Source organism: Aythya ferina, assembly GCF_964211825.1.
Source record: "Aythya ferina genome assembly, chromosome: 27".
Taxonomy (NCBI): domain Eukaryota; kingdom Metazoa; phylum Chordata; class Aves; order Anseriformes; family Anatidae; genus Aythya; species Aythya ferina.
In genome coordinates this window covers 708,611-722,576 of record NC_140310.1, presented here as the reverse complement: position 1 = coordinate 722,576, position 13,966 = coordinate 708,611, and the positions used below count along the sequence as shown (strand labels likewise).

General features: G+C 58.8%; 1 long non-coding RNA gene across 1 annotated transcript in view; it reads right to left on the bottom strand.

The window, feature by feature from the left end:
- The window catches only part of LOC311424301, a 30,624-nt gene extending 30,008 nt beyond the window's left edge, over positions 1–616 (bottom strand). Inside the window, exon 1 of the long non-coding RNA XR_014686042.1 lies at positions 410–616. This is a non-coding gene — a long non-coding RNA (uncharacterized lncRNA). The remainder of the gene's footprint in view (positions 1–409) is intronic.
- Positions 617–13,966: the final 13,350 nt, after the last annotated feature.

The following is a 13,966-nucleotide window of genomic DNA, read 5'->3' as shown; positions in this document are numbered from 1 at the left end:
TTTGGACAGGAAATTGGTAGCAACTTCCCCTTTTAAGAATAAAGTGCACCATAGATATGAAGTCAGCATTCACCTAAAGAGTAGAGGCCAACTCAAAGCCCCCACAACAAAGCAGTGGACAAACCAGAACACTAACATGTTGTGGTCTAGAGTCACACAGATATACATAATTTTACTATATCTAAACATCTGAGGGGTTCCTTTGAGAGGCGGAGGGCTTGTGCCCCATTTCCATTTCCACTCTCAGTGTCCCCTGCCTCAGAGAAAGATCCGAGCTGCTGGCTTCCCTGCCCTCTGATGCCAGGCTACCAGAGCAGGTATCCCAGCATCTCAGCAAACAGGTGACAATTTGAGTGCCACAGCAGTCCTCATTGTGAGCTGGACACTCAGGGCACTTGTGGCCACCCACCTTTGTGAGCTCCAAGGCTGACAGTGACTCTCTGCTGAGCTCCCACGGCTCTCAGGCGTCCCAGTGACAGATCTCTCGGCGCTAAGCTGACTGCCAGGAGAAAAGGCTCCCGTGAAATGGCTGCTCCACAACGGCAGGAGCAAGGTCTGCTGGGCTGGGGGTTTGCAGGGGAGCTCGGCCTTGGGCCTGGCAACTGCGCCTGGAAGCCAGGGACGGCCTTGGTGTGCAGCTGGACACCTGGGCCTGAGAAAGCAAGGTCTCTTTCAAGACACTTGGCACCATCGTCACGCAGTGGCTGTCTCAGGGGGATGAGAGAAATGCACAGCATCTCTTCCTTCCCTGAAAAAGGGATGGATTTTGACCCAAAATGCAGCTCCTTTCTCTCAGAAGCATCACGTCCTCCTCTCTTTCTTGTATTTCGCTATGAATTTAGAAATCCTTGCAATCCCTGCAGCTGTGTCCCCTGCCAGCTTCTTGTGTGCCCCAAGCATCCTCGCTTGCAGGGCAGTAGAAGATGCAGAAAAGGCCTTGCCTTAGTGGAAGCACTGCCCTGCTGGAGCTCCAACATCCCTCTTAGCAGCACGCTGTAGCCCCCAAATGCCCCCGAAACGGCACATGCCAGCTACTGGGAAGGCAATGAGCTGGCTCAAGGTGAGCTACCCGCTCAAGGCCCAGAGGTCTGTGAGGCGGTGTTGGCAAGGAGTCCTGTTGTGTGAGTCTGTTCTTTGTGGGTGGCTGATACTGTCTTGGGCCCAGCTGCAAGGCCCGTCACAGGGGCTGGAGCGGCCACAGGGCCTCTCAGTGGGCTTGGAGTGGCTGCAGGGTTCATTAGTGGGCTTGGTGTGTCCGTAGGTCCCATCACAGCGCTGCAGTGGTCACAGGGCCTTTCATATTGGCTAGAGTGGCTGTAGGGCCCGTCACAGGTTTTGGAATAGCCCCAAGGCCCATCACTGGGCTTGCAGTCGCTGCAGAGCCCATCACTGGGCTTTGAGCAGCCGCAGGGCCGCTCTCAGGGTTGGATCAGATCCACAGGTGTTTTCTTCCTCTTGGAGGTGCTGAGGAGTATTGAATAGTCTTCAAAAGGCATAGGCCAGAGTGCAGAAAATGTGTAGCTGATGCTAGAACCAGTTACTTTTTCTTGTCCACTGCCTCCTCCTCATTCACTGCCTCCTCCTTGTCTACCACATCCTCCTCGTCCCCCGCCTGCTAATCCTATTTCTCATTTTCCTCCTCCTTCTCCTCCTTCCCTGCCTCTTGCACCTCCAACACCTCCTCCACCTCCACTGCCTCTTCCTCCTTCTCCTTCTCCAGCCCCACTGACTATTCCTCCTCCACAGCCTCCTCCACCTCGGCAGAAACTTCCTGGCCAACTTCCTCTGCATGCTCCTTGCTAAGGCATGCTGGTAGCAATGATGGTGAGCCCAGAGATGTCAGGAGGAGTTGCCATGAACCAGGTGTGCCAAGGCGGCTTCTCTGGGAGGCTATGGTTGTGAGCGCTGCCCACCGCTCCTAATTCTAGTTCCATTTGTCACCCCACAGGACCATGGCACCGTGGCCCTGTAAGGTAGCAGCTGGCGGCTCCTATCATCTTGATGACGCTCTGTGATGCGCTGCTTGTTGCCTGGGTAGCGATTGTTAGCTCTTATGCAAATGGCTTGTCATCAATCAGGGCTGTGGCTGCTCCTCCCTATAAAAGGGCCAAAGGGGGGCAGTGGGAGCCAGAGTGTTGGAGAGGGGAGATGGGAGAAGGTGGAAACAGAAAAGGAGGAGGAGGAGGCGTAGGTGGAAAAGGGGGAGTAAGAGGGGAAGGGGGGCAGTGGAGGAGGTAGCGGAGGAGGAGGTGGTGGAGAAGATTGAGGAGGTGGCGGCATTTCTGGAAAAGGAGACGGATGAGTAGGAAGTGGTGACAAAAGAGGAGGCGAGCAAGGGCTAGGCAGAGGGACACGATGGAAGTGGAAGAGGAGAAGAAGGTGGTGGAGAAATAGTAGAATCTTAGAGGAGGAACTGGTGGCAAAAAGAAAAAAAAAGAGGAGGAGGTGGAGGAGGAGTAGGAGGTGGTAAAGGAGGAGACCAAAAAAAAAAAAAAAAAACAAGAAGGAGGAGAAGGTGGCAGAGGAAGAAGTGGTAGAGGAGGAGGAGGAGGAGGAGGAGGAGGATGTGGAGGAGGTGGAGGTGGAGGAGGAGGAAATGAAGGAGAAGGTGGAGGAGGAGGAGGAGGAGGAGGATGTGGAGGAAGATGACGTGGAGGAGGTGGAGGAGGAGGAGGAGGAGGTGGAGGAGGAGGAGGTGGAGGAGGAGGAGGTGGAGGAGGAGGAGGTGGAGGAAGATGAGGAGGAGGAGGAGGTGGAGGAGGATGAAGAGTTGTAGGAGGAGGAGGTGTAGGTTGTGTAGGTTGTGGAGGAGTTGGAAGAGGAGGTGGAAATTGAGGTGGAGGAGGTGGAGGAGGAGGTGGAGGATGAGGAGGAGGTGGAGGTTGTGGAGGAGTTGGAAGAGGAGGTGGAGGTGGGGGAGGTGGAGGTGGAGGAGGCCAAAATAAAAAAAGACAAAAACAGCTAAAAAGCACAGAAAAAAAAAAAAAACAAAACACTAGAAATGAAAAAATCAACATTGTGACCATCAACTATCAATCTCAGAGCAAGCTGATAGGAAACACTCATTTAAATCATTCTGGACAGATGTGACGAGAGAGAGAGAATTTTCATGCAGAGAATCCGAAGGAAAAGAAAAACTCATAGGCATTGATAAAGAGTTGAATAAGAAAGGAATAGAAATTAATAAAAATAATACAATCAATTAAAAAGACAGTAAATAAATTGTATTACTGTAAACAATTTTTTCCCAGCCTAATGATCTCCTATCACCACCACGACCACCCATCCGAGCAATTTCCCATCCCATCATTTCACACTCAAATGAATTCTTTCACCGCAGTTCTTTGTGGGCGCTCCATCCCCACCAGGCTTGCTTTGGAAGGCCCAGGAGAGTCTTGTGGGCACTGGCCTGGGGTCCCAGGCTGAGCCAGCTGCTGCCTGGCAATCAGGGAGGCTCGCTCCGTGTCTTGGCTTGGGGTTGCGTGGCCAGGCTGTGGGAGCGGGGGGCTGCAGGGGTGTCCTCTGTGAGGAGAATGCAGCAGCTGCCCCATGGGAGCTCAGGGCCGCTTCCAGGAGGCTCCTTCCAGGAGGGACCCACCCGCTGCTGCCCAGAACGCAGAGCAAAAGGCTGATGTTTGCGCCTGGGGGAGAGCCCATCTAAGAAAGGGAACAAAAGCTGCTGCCCAGCAGCGTCTGGCTCAGGGAGGAGTGAGAAAGCTCTGTGCAGCCCCCAAGGTCCGTGCAGCAGGAGGCAGGAGGTGCTCCAGGCTCACAGCAGCACTTCCCCTGCGGCCTGTGCAGGGAGAGGCCCCTGGTGGAGCAGGCTGTCCCCCTGCAGCCCATGGGTCCCCCGTGGAGCACATCTCCATGCTGCAGCCCCCCTGTGGCTGGAGGAGCCCCCGGTGGTGCAGGTGGCTGTGGCCTGGAGGAGGCCGCGGCCTGTGGAGAGCCCCCGCAGGAGCAGGCCCCGGGCTGGACTGGAACAGGCTGTGCTGAGCCTGCTTTGCCCGTGACGCTCCTTGTGGAGTGATCTCCCTGTCCTTCTGGCAGCCCTTGAGCCCTTGCCAGCCTCTTTTCTCCCCTTGGCGTTGGAGGAGGGGCAGGGAGAGAGCGCTTGTGCTGGAGCTCAGCTGCCCAGCTGAGGCAAACCACCACGGCTCTGTCTTGCCGCTGCTGCAGCACGCTGGTAGCAGCCAGCACCGTCTGTTCTTCGAGCCTCAGCAAGCCCACAGCATCTTCCCAGAAGGGATCCCTTTCCTTCACGCCTGACAGGCGCCGCCTCCAGAGGCTGAGGGCTTGTGCCCTGTTTGCAAGCGCTTTCTCAGTGCCTCCTTCCCCAGAGAAGGATCCGGATCCCAGCTGCTTGGCTTCCCTGCCCTCTGCTGCCAGGCTCCCGCAGCTGCTATCCCAGCAGCGCAGCAGCCAGCTGACAATGTGCTTGCCTGGAGGAAAGCTGCAATCTTGTCCCATGCTGGCAGCTCGCCCAGGGATGGGGATCACCTGCTTCCTGCTGCTTTTGTCTCTGTGCCTGAGACAGCAACGGGGTAGTCCCCGCAGCCAGCTCTTAGGGCCTGTGCCAGCTTGGAGGGGCTGCAGGGAACATGCCAGGGGCTCGAGGGGCTGCAGGGCGAGTGACAAGGCTTTGAGGGGCCTCAGGTCCCACCGTGGTGGTTGAAGTCGATGCAGGGAACATCAGAGTTGTTGGAGGGGCTGCAGGTAAAATCCCAGGGCTTGCAGGGGCTGCAGGCTGCGTCACAGCTACGCATCAGGTCAAGACGCATTTTCCTAGAACCATACATTTCCTCCTGAAGGGGCTGAAGAGCATGGAATGGTCTTCAAAACGCACAGAGCAAACCCCAGCAAACGTAGAGCTGCTGCTAGCAAGTAGGTAACTTGATTGTTCCTCTTGTTAACTTTGTTTCACAACAACAGGTGCAAAGATGTATCTTGAGTTGAGGGCAAAGGTGACCTTGGATCTGAAGCACACAGGCGTTCGCTAATGTACCCCATCCGGAGTGACTCCCGAACGACTCGGAAGGAAAAATAAAGTCCAAAGCAGTGCGTTGTGATAAAGAGAGTTTAATAGGGTAGAAAAAGAATAAAAACAAACAAAATAAGAAATAATGATATTTATAATTTATATTAATATATAAAAATATTTAATACTATTAAATGCTAATACTTCTAATTTTATACTAATAAAACAATGCCATACTGTACAACACAGTCAATAAAGTGGATTTAATTAAATAAATAATAGAACCAAGAAATTAAATGAAAATTAAAAACTTTAAATTTAATAAAAAGAAAACCCATTTTTCCCAGTCCAATGAATTCCTACCCCCATCATCACTTCCCATCCCACTGATCATTTGCTATCCCAAAAACCTCCCAGTTCTTATCCCCTCGGCATGCCAGTGCAAGAAGAGCTGCAGGCAGAGGCCTTGCTGAGTGAGCACCTAACGAGAGGATTCTAATCCAGAAGGCAGGAAAGAAGAGCAATGCCCCAAAAGAAGCACGGGGCCCATCTTCATCTGGTGGGCCGCCCGCTGCCGCTCCTCCTGGGCCAGCTTCTTCAGGCGCTCCCGCTCGGGACGCTGCTGCGACGTGATGGGCACCGACTCCTCCTGCTCCTCCAGCGGCGTGGGCGCCGCGGCGCGGCCCGCCCAGGGCCCCACGCGGGGCATGTAGTCCACGCGGGGCTGCGCCGGCCGCTGCAGCGTGCGCGGCTGCGTGGGCAGAGCCGGACGCTGCGCTTGGCCCCCCGCAGCTGGCAGGCCCAGTGCTCTGGGCGCCGGCTCTATGGCAGCGTCCCCCGTTCATGCCGTGCTGCCTGGTGGTGCTGGCACCTCCTTTTCCTTGCCACCAGCCGGGGACTGGGGGGCAGCGGGCACAGCGCTGGAGCCTGGCACTGTCGGCGGGGCGCTGGGCATGCTGCTGGGGCTGCTGGAGGTGGGCTGCGGCTGCACACAGGACGGCTGGTGCACTGGCCCCAGCACCTTGGCCCTGGCCCCCAGCGGCTGCAAAGTCTCGCTGGGGGTCTTTGTCCTTGCGTGCTGGCGCTGCAGCGTCTTGGCCCCGCTGGCTTGGGCCCGGAGCCTGTCCTGGGGCCGCACGGCACAGGGCTCCCCACTCGGAGTCTCCAGCAGCAGCCGCGCTCTGCGGGGAGGTGGCGACGCTGCTCCTTGCCCCCCTGCAGCCCCCGGGCTTCGTGCTCTCTTGCTGGGTGCCGTGGTGCTGTTGATCACCGGCTGCTGCCCACTGCTGCCTGCTTCCGTGCTGCTGCCAGCCCCCGTGCTGCTGCCACCCGTCTTCCCCTGGCACAGTCTCTTGCGGCCTTGGCCAGCCTGGCCCAGCAGCATCTTCCTCTCCTTGCTGGGGGGGTTCTCTGTTGTCGGCCTCCTGTGCTGGCAGCTCTGCGCTGTCCCGGGGGTGCTGCTGGGCGCAGGGCGCTTGGCCCCCCGCTTGGTGCCGGTGGGCACAGGGGCAGGCGGGGGGCTCTGGAGGGGACTGCGAGGGGGACTGGGCAGGGCTCTCCTGAGGGCTGGGAGAAGTTGAGGCCTCTTGAGGGGAGCCAAGGGAGGCTGGGGCAGGGTTCTCTTGCGGGCAGGGATGAATTCCTGCTGGGGTGGCCTTTTGGGGAGAGGCTTGGGCAGGGGTCTCCTGCGGGCAGGGTCGGGAGGGCTCCGGAGGGGACTCAGGCGAGGCTTGGGCAGGGCTGTCCTGAGGGCAGTGAGGAAGTCAGGGTCGGGGGGGCTCTGGAGGGGACTCAGGCGAGGCTTGGGCAGGGCTCTCCTGAGGGCAGTGAGGAAGTCAGGGTCGGGGGGGCTCTGGACGGGAGCCGAGGGAGGCTTGGGCAGGGGTCTCCTGCGGGCAGAGAGGCAGTCAGGGTCGGGGGGCCTCCTGACGGGAGCCAAGGGAGGCTGGGGCAGGGTTCTCCTGCGGGCAGGGATGAATTCCTGCTGGGGAGGCCTTTTGGGCAGGGCTCTCCTGAGCTGGGGCCGGGCTGCAGGCTTGAGGGGGGAGCTGAGTGGCGGCACAGCAGCTGCAGGGGGCTGCAGCGCCCGCCCAGCCTGCACCTTGTCGGGGTGCAGCCCAGGGCTTGAGGGGACCTCACCGAGGGCTCCTGTGGCTTCCAGTCCCTGCGTGCTCGGCTCCTCGATGTCCTCGCAGACGTCAGGCAGCTGCGAGAGGAAGCGGCTGAGGGCAGGACTGCTGGGCAAATCGGGGAAGGCGTCCTGGGGCTCCACAGCATCCAGGCAGCTGAGCAGCTCCTCCAAGCCGGAGCTGTCCAGGTCGGCCGGGAGCTGGTCCTGCACGTGCTGCAGCTGCTGGCTGTCCCCTGCCAGCTCTGGAAAGGCCTCGGCGAAGGCATCAGGGCCCAGCTCCAGCAGCTCCAGGGGCTCCTCAGGCACCTCTGCAAGTGTCGCCGCTGAGGACGAAGCAAGACAATCCCCCAAGACGGGCAATGTCAGCTTTGCCATGGCCCCTGGGTGTGGGGCCACAAGCGGCCGGCTGTGCCAGTCCCAAACTCACCGTCGGGCGTCGCCGTCTGGGTGCTGGCGGTCCTTGGAGCCTGGGCAGGCTCGGGGGGAGTGTGGCCGGGCAGCGGGGGCCCCTGGTCCTCGCTGAGCCCCACGGCGTGCAAGCAGGGCTCCGGCAGCTGCCCCCGGCTGCTGCTCAGGGTGCGGGGCGTGGGGAGCGCCTGCCCCCGCAGCGGAGGCCCCGGGACGAGGGGTGGCGGGGGGTTGCGCTGGGCGGGGGCCTGCAACAGGCAGGTGCCTGCGGGGTGCAGGAGCTCCCCATGGAGCACGGCCCTGGGCCCCAGCCCCAGCGCATGGTGGGGCACCAGTGTCCCCGTCACCATGGGCTGTCCCCACTGATGGACGGGGGCACAGGGAGGAGCGCTATGGGGGAGCTGCCCCACGGTGGGTAGCTGCACCAGCTGCAGCTGGTGCCCCATGCTTGGGAGCTGCACCAGCTGCAGGTTTTGCCCCACAGCAGGGAGCTGCACCAGCTGCAGGTTATGCCCCACGGCGGGGAGCTGCCCCACAGCAGGGAGCTGCCCCCCGGCGGGGAGCTGCCCAAGCTGCAGGTGGTGCCCCTGGGCTGGGAGGTGCCCCCCAGGTGGCAGCTGCACCCCGGCGGGGAGCTGCAGCACCTGCCCCTGGACCCCCGGCACCACGTGCCAGACGGTGGCCTGGGGCAGCGCGGAGGGGAGGGTGGGTACCTGCGGGGGCTGCAAGGGCAGCGCCGTCGCTCCGGGGAGGGAGGGCAGCAGCCAGGCAGCCACCGTTGGCGGCACGGCTGGGACGACGAAGGGGGAGTTTTGCGTCTGCGCAAGCCGCGGAAGCCGTCTGGGGAAACCCTCTGTGGGAAAAAGGGCGCTGGGCTGAGCTCTGGGGCGCTGGGCTCGCCAGCAGGGCCGCAGCCCCGGGAGGAGCGGGAGCCGGCTGCTGGACCTGCCATGGTGGCTGGAGAGTGGGGCGGTTGCTTGGGGAACCCGGGCAACGGGGGTTCCGTCCCAATGGCTCACCAGCCCCTCACCGACATCTTGGGGAGGACTGCAGGCTTTGGACCCAAGCAGGCTGCCCAGCGCAAGACTTGGCCATCCCCAGCAGGCTTGCCCTCCCACGCAGCACTTGCCATGCCCACCACACTTCCACACCACCACTTGCCCAGCCCAAGGCTTACCCAGCCCAGGACCGGCTTCTCGGCCTCAGCGGCTGTGCCCATCCTTGCCATTTCACCTGATGGCACATTCCCAGCAAGCCAGGCGAAATCTGTCCCATCAACACCAAGCGTTTCTTCAGTCAAAGAGATCTCGTCCCAAAGAATTCCCCTCTCGGAGGACTTTTCCAAGCACTTCCTTCCCCAGGGAATGGTACCCACCCCATTCAAGACTTCCCATCCCAAGGCTTTCCCATCCCAGGAGCCATTGTTCATCCCAATGCTTTTGCTTCCCAATGCTTTCAAAGCCCAGGAACATTTCCCATCTCTCTCCTTTCCTAGCCCAATGGCTTCCCACCCCAAGGAAGCCTTCCCATCCCAGCAAGGAGTTCTCGGCCCACTCAGCATTCCCCATCCCAAGCATTTCCCAGTTTCACCATGCAACACACAGCTTGGCCACCCCACAGCTATGCAGAGATCACAAGAGGGATTTGGACCATGCTGATAGACACAAGGTCACGGGGATTTGCTGTGCTGACGATTGCTCTTTATTACAGATCAACACAGATCCCCAGTCCCAAGGGCGCCAGGCAGAATCTGGCGAATATGTAGCTACAAGGCTCTTCCATTTCTTACCGGGACAGAAAGAGATCTGTGCGTTTCTCTCTCTCCACCTTCGGAAAAAGATAGGAAGGGGAGAGCACTAATGAACAGGAGCATGCTTAGCTCAGCCACCGGCATGGAGGCTGCCCGCTCCTCAGCACCTCTAAGCAGCAGCACCTTCAAGTCTCCTCCTGCAGCAGCAGCACATCAGTGTCTCTTGTCCCACCAGCAGGACAGTGGCGCCTCCCATTGCACCATGCCGACCTCCACGCCTCGAGTGCCAGCACCAGTCCTCAAGGCGAGCTGGACGCTCAGGGCACTTGTGGCCTCCCACCTTTGTGAGCTCCAAGGCTGACAGTGACTCTCTGCTGAGCTCCCACGGCTCTCGGGTGTCCCGGTGGCAGAGCTTACGGCGCTAAGCTGACTGCCAGGAGAAAAGGCTCCCGTGAAATGGCTGCTCCACAACGGCAGGAGCAAGGTCTGCTGGGCTGGGGGTTTGCAGGGGAGCTCGGCCTTGGGCCTGGCAACTGCGCCTGGAAGCCAGGGACGGCCTTGGTGTGCAGCTGGACACCTGGGCCTGAGAAAGCAAGGTCTCTTTCAAGACACTTGGCACCATCGTCACGCAGTGGCTGTCTCAGGGGGACGAGAGAAACGCACAGCATCACTTGCTTCCCTGAAAAAGGGATGGATTTTGACCCCAAAGCGAGCTCCTTTCTATCAAAAGCATCACGTCCTCCTCTCTTTCTTGTATTTCGCTATGAATTTAGGAATCCCTGCAATCCCTGCAGCTGTGTCCCCTGCCAGCTTCTTGTGTGCCCCAAGCATCCTCGCTTGCAGGGCAGTAGAAGATGCAGAAAAGGCCTTGCCTTAGTGGAAGCACTGCCCTGCTGGAGCTCCAACATCCCTCTTAGCAGCACGCTGTAGCCCCCAAATGCCCCCGAAACGGCACATGCCAGCTACTGGGAAGGCAATGAGCTCTCTCAAGGTGAGCTACCCGCTCAAGGCCCAGGTGTCTGTGAGGCGGTGTTGGCAAGGAGTCCTGTTGTGTGAGTCTGTTCTTTGTGGGTGGCTGATACCGTCTTGGGCCCAGCTGCAAGGCCCGTCACAGGGGCTGGAGCGGCCACAGGGCCTCTCAGTGGGCTTGGAGTGGCTGCAGGGCTCATCAGTGGGCTTGGTGTGTCCGTAGGTCCCATCACAGTGCTGGAGTGGTCACAGGGCCTTTCGTATTGGCTAGAGTGGCTGTAGGGCCCGTCACAGGTTTTGGAATAGCCCCCCAAGGCCCATCACTGGGCTTGCAGTCGCTGCAGAGCCCATCACTGGGCTTTGAGCAGCCGCAGGGCCGCTCTCAGGGTTGGATCAGATCCACAGGTGTTTTCTTCCTCTTGGAGGTGCTGAGGAGTATTGAATAGTCTTCAAAAGGCATAGGCCAGAGTGCAGAAAATGTGTAGCTGATGCTAGAACCAGTTACTTTTTCTTGTCCACTGCCTCCTCCTCATTCACTGCCTCCTCCTTGTCTACCGCATCCTCCTCGTCCCCCGCCTGCTAATCCTATTTCTCATTTTCCTCCTCCTTCTCCTCCTTCCCTGCCTCTTGCACCTCCAACACCTCCTCCACCTCCACTGCCTCTTCCTCCTTCTCCTTCTCCAGCCCCACTGACTATTCCTCCTCCACAGCCTCCTCCACCTCGGCAGAAACTTCCTGGCCAACTTCCTCTGCATGCTCCTTGCTAAGGCATGCTGGTAGCAATGATGGTGAGCCCAGAGATGTCAGGAGGAGTTGCCATGAACCAGGTGTGCCAAGGCGGCTTCTCTGGGAGGCTATGGTTGTGAGCGCTGCCCACCGCTCCTAATTCTAGTTCCATTTGTCACCCCACAGGACCATGGCACCGTGGCCCTGTAAGGTAGCAGCTGGCGGCTCCTATCATCTTGATGACGCTCTGTGATGCGCTGCTTGTTGCCTGGGTAGCGATTGTTAGCTCTTATGCAAATGGCTTGTCATCAATCAGGGCTGTGGCTGCTCCTCCCTATAAAAGGGCCAAAGGGGGGCAGTGGGAACCAGAGTGTTGGAGAGGGGAGATGGGAGAAGGTGGAAACAGAAAAGGAGGAGGAGGAGGCGTAGGTGGAAAAGGGGGAGTAAGAGGGGAAGGGGGGCAGTGGAGGAGGTGGCGGAGGAGGAGGTGGTGGAGGAGGAGGTGGTGGAGAAGATTGAGGAGGTGGCGGCATTTCTGGAAAAGGAGACGGATGAGTAGGAAGTGGTGACAAAAGAGGAGGCGAGCAAGGGCTAGGCAGAGGGACACGATGGAAGTGGAAGAGGAGAAGAAGGTGGTGGAGAAATAGTAGAATCTTAGAGGAGGAACTGGTGGCAAAAAGAAAAAAAAAAAAAAAAAAGAGGAGGAGGTGGAGGAGGAGTAGGAGGTGGTAAAGGAGGAGACCAAAAAAAAAAAAAAAAAAACAAGAAGGAGGAGAAGGTGGCAGAGGAAGAAGTGGTAGAGGAGGAGGTGGAGGAGGAGGAGGAGGATGTGGAGGAGGTGGAGGTGGAGGAGGAGGAAATGAAGGAGAAGGTGGAGGAGGAGGAGGAGGAGGAGGAGGAGGAGAAGGAGGAGGAGGAGGATGTGGAGGAAGATGACGTGGAGGAGGTGGAGGAGGAGGAGGAGGAAGTGGAGGAGGAGGAGGTGGAGAAGGAGGAGGTGGAGGAGGAGGAGGTGGAGGAAGATGAGGAGGAGGAGGAGGTGGAGGAGGAGGAAGAGTTGTAGGAGGAGGAGGTGTAGGTTGTGTAGGTTGTGGAGGAGTTGGAAGAGGAGGTGGAAATTGAGGTGGAGGAGGTGGAGGAGGAGGTGGAGGTTGTGGAGGAGTTGGAAGAGGAGGTGGAGGTGGTGGAGGTGGAGGAGGCCAAAATAAAAAAAGACAAAAACAGCTAAAAAGCACAGAAAAAAAAAAAAAAAACCACTAGAAATGAAAAAATCAACATTGTGACCATCAACTATCAATCTCAGAGCAAGCTGATAGGAAACACTCATTTAAATCATTCTGGACAGATGTGACGAGAGAGAGAGAATTTTCATGCAGAGAATGCGAAGGAAAAGAAAAACTCATAGGCATTGATAAAGAGTTGAATAAGAAAGGAATAGAAAATAATAAAAATAATACAATCAATTAAAAAGACAGTAAATAAATTGTATTACTGTAAACAATTTTTTCCCAGCCTAATGATCTCCTATCACCACCATGACCACCCATCCGAGCAATTTCCCATCCCATCATTTCACACTCAAATGAATTCTTTCACCGCAGTTCTTTGTGGGCGCTCCATCCCCACCAGGCTTGCTTTGGAAGGCCCAGGAGAGTCTTGTGGGCACTGGCCTGGGGTCCCAGGCTGAGCCAGCTGCTGCCTGGCAATCAGGGAGGCTCGCTCCGTGTCTTGGCTTGGGGTTGCGTGGCCAGGCTGTGGGAGCGGGGGGCTGCAGGGGTGTCCTCTGTGAGGAGAATGCAGCAGCTGCCCCATGGGAGCTCAGGGCCGCTTCCAGGAGGCTCCTTCCAGGAGGGACCCACCCGCTGCTGCCCAGAACGCAGAGCAAAAGGCTGATGTTTGCGCCTGGGGGAGAGCCCATCTAAGAAAGGGAACAAAAGCTGCTGCCCAGCAGCATCTGGCTCAGGGAGGAGTGAGAAAGCTCTGTGCAGCCCCCAAGGTCCGTGCAGCAGGAGGCAGGAGGTGCTCCAGGCTCACAGCAGCACTTCCCCTGCGGCCTGTGCAGGGAGAGGCCCCTGGTGGAGCAGGCTGTCCCCCTGCAGCCCATGGGTCCCCCGTGGAGCACATCTCCATGCTGCAGCCCCCCTGTGGCTGGAGGAGCCCCCGGTGGTGCAGGTGGCTGTGGCCTGGAGGAGGCCGCGGCCTGTGGAGAGCCCCCGCAGGAGCAGGCCCCGGGCTGGACTGGAACAGGCTGTGCTGAGCCTGCTTTGCCCGTGACGCTCCTTGTGGAGTGATCTCCCTGTCCTTCTGGCAGCCCTTGAGCCCTTGCCAGCCTCTTTTCTCCCCTTGGCGTTGGAGGAGGGGCAGGGAGAGAGCGCTTGTGCTGGAGCTCAGCTGCCCAGCTGAGGCAAACCACCACGGCTCTGTCTTGCCGCTGCTGCAGCACGCTGGTAGCAGCCAGCACCGTCTGTTCTTCGAGCCTCAGCAAGCCCACAGCATCTTCCCAGAAGGGATCCCTTTCCTTCACGCCTGACAGGCGCCGCCTCCAGAGGCTGAGGGCTTGTGCCCTGTTTGCAAGCGCTTTCTCAGTGCCTCCTTCCCCAGAGAAGGATCCGGATCCCAGCTGCTTGGCTTCCCTGCCCTCTGCTGCCAGGCTCCCGCAGCTGCTATCCCAGCAGCGCAGCAGCCAGCTGACAATGTGCTTGCCTGGAGGAAAGCTGCAATCTTGTCCCATGCTGGCAGCTCGCCCAGGGATGGGGATCACCTGCTTCCTGCTGCTTTTGTCTCTGTGCCTGAGACAGCAACGGGGTAGTCCCCGCAGCCAGCTCTTAGGGCCTGTGCCAGCTTGGAGGGGCTGCAGGGAACATGCCAGGGGCTCGAGGGGCTGCAGGGCGAGTGACAAGGCTTTGAGGGGCCTCAGGTCCCACCGTGGTGGTTGAAGTCGATGCAGGGAACATCAGAGTTGTTGGAGGGGCTGCAGGTAAAATCCCAGGGCTTGCAGGGGCTG